The following is a 2500-nucleotide window of genomic DNA, read 5'->3' as shown; positions in this document are numbered from 1 at the left end:
GCGGATGCCCTCAGGTGTTCGGAGGTGGGGCTCCACAGAGACATTGAAGCCCCTCTGCGCGAGTCCACGGGCGACATAACGCACTACAGCGTCATGGCGCTTGACCCGGGACCCGTGCGTCCTAAAGCAAGCCTGAAGTACGTGGTTGGCGGTCTCCACGGCCTGGCACCCCGCGCGGCATCTGGTGTCCGCCTCCCGCCCGCGACTGCGCCGTGCCTTCGTAGGGAAGGCGTTGATGCGGGCGCGGAGGGCGTCGATGTATTCACGCCCAGATAGCAGGCGACTGGTGTCGGCGACCCACTGATGTTGGCCACTGACGGCGGCAGAAGATGACAGTGCCGCACCGTCAATGGCGATGTGTAGGCGCGCCGCCCACATTTCCCCAACCTGCGTTGACGATTTGAGGAGGTGGCCCTCCCACATTAGGTGGCGCTCCAGCACCTCGATCTCACGCTGTACCTCATCCATGCCTACACCGTCGCAGGCTGGCCCTATCTTCTTCAGCGCCAGGAGACGGGACCGACGGAGGGTCGGACCCATCCATCGGCAAGATGGAATGCCGAGGCCCCCCTGGGCAACAGGAGCGTGGAAGTATCCCAGGGGGGTGTCCGCCGGAAGGCGGAACCATCTCCTGACGGCGGCCCGGATGGTAACGTCGGCCGACTTCAATGCACCCACCCGGGTGCGGCTGAGGGCCAGCCCGTGGTACAGGCCAGGGAGAAGTACGTTGGTGAGAGCGTGGAGGCGCTGTTGCGGCTTCAGCGGAGCTCGGGAGATGACGTCAAGCTGCTCCACCAGGTGGCTACGTGGATTGAAGACACAGCGACCCGCCGTGGAAAATTGCAGCCCCAGGTACCGGAAGGTTTCACCCACACGCAGGGCAGGCATGGTGGTATTGCCTGCTGTGAAGGTGACATTGCTGTCCACCTTCACCTTCTTCTCGCGCCCTGACGCGACTAAGGCGAGGGTGAAACACTTCCGGGCGTTGATCTGCAGCCCCAGGTGGGCGAGGGCTGCGGTAGCTGCGTCGATGAGGGACTGCAAGCCCCTCGGGGTCGCTGCAAACAGCAAGACGTCATCTGCAAAGGCCGCAGCGTTGACTCTGCGACCGAGGATCCGAGCTCCGATGTGGGAGGGCAGTTGGCCTAAAACGTAGTCCACCGCAAAGTTGAACAGGAGGGGGGAGAGGGGATCGCCCTGGCGAACGCCCCGTGCTGGCTGCACAGACACGCCCACGCCGGCGCCGTCCGCTATCACTGTCGTGCTGCCCTCGTAGCACCGCTCGACATACTCGACAAAGCAATCCGGCAGGCCATGCGCCTTCAGCACGGGGCGAAGGGCAGCATGATCTACCGAATCGAATGCCTTAGATACGTCGATCGATGCCACAAAGACAGAGCGGCAGGAGCGAACTGCGTCGGTGAGAGCAGTGTCCAAGATGAAGGTATTTTCCAACATCCCATCCCGAGGGATGAATGCCCGCTGACGTTCGTCCACAGCACAAGCGCGCATCAGGCGTGACGCGAGAGAGTCATAGTTACTCCCGCCGTTTACCCGCGCTTGCTTGAATTTCTTCACGTTGACATTCAGAGCACTGGGCAGAAATCACATTGCGTCAACACCCGCTAGGGCCATCGCAATGCTTTGTTTTAATTAGACAGTCGGAATCCCCCAGTCCGTGCCAGTTCTGAGTTGATCGTTGAATGGCGGCCGAAGAGAATCCGCGCACCCGCGCGCCCCCGGAGGAGCACGCTAAGGCGGACGCGGCCTCGCAGCAAGGAAGATCCGTGGGAGGCCAAGGCACGGGACCGAGCTCGGATCCTGCACGCAGGTTGAAGCACCGGGGCGCGAACGCCGCGCAGGCGCGCGCATCCTGCACCGCCGGCCAGCACGAGGCCAACCAACGGCGAGAGCAGACCACGCCCGCGCTAAACGCCCGCACTTACCGGCACCCCTACGGCACTCACCTCGCCCAGGCCCGGCACGTTAGCGCTGACCCACTTCCCGACCAAGCCCGACACGCCCCGATCCTCAGAGCCAATCCTTATCCCGAAGTTACGGATCCAATTTGCCGACTTCCCTTACCTACATTATTCTATCGACTAGAGGCTCTTCACCTTGGAGACCTGCTGCGGATATGGGTACGAACCGGCGCGACACCTCCACGTGGCCCTCTCCCGGATTTTCAAGGTCCGAGGGGAAGATCGGGACACCGCCGCAACTGCGGTGCTCTTCGCGTTCCAAACCCTATCTCCCTGCTAGAGGATTCCAGGGAACTCGAACGCTCATGCAGAAAAGAAAACTCTTCCCCGATCTCCCGACGGCGTCTCCGGGTCCTTTTGGGTTACCCCGACGAGCATCTCTAAAAGAGGGGCCCGACTTGTATCGGTTCCGCTGCCGGGTTCCGGAATAGGAACCGGATTCCCTTTCGCCCAACGGGGGCCAGCACAAAGTGCATCATGCTATGACGGCCCCCATCAACATCGGATTTCTCCTAGGG

The 2500-nt window shown here is 62.1% G+C and overlaps 1 pseudogene; it reads right to left on the bottom strand.

Annotated features, from left to right (window-relative positions):
• LOC124584341 overlaps positions 1-2500 on the bottom strand; it is a 6386-nt pseudogene that overhangs the window by 1981 nt on the left and 1905 nt on the right.

The sequence above is a fragment of the Schistocerca americana genome, unplaced genomic scaffold (assembly GCF_021461395.2).
Source record: "Schistocerca americana isolate TAMUIC-IGC-003095 unplaced genomic scaffold, iqSchAmer2.1 HiC_scaffold_47, whole genome shotgun sequence".
Taxonomy (NCBI): Eukaryota; Metazoa; Arthropoda; class Insecta; order Orthoptera; family Acrididae; genus Schistocerca; species Schistocerca americana.
This window is presented reverse-complemented; position numbering and strand designations above follow the sequence as displayed.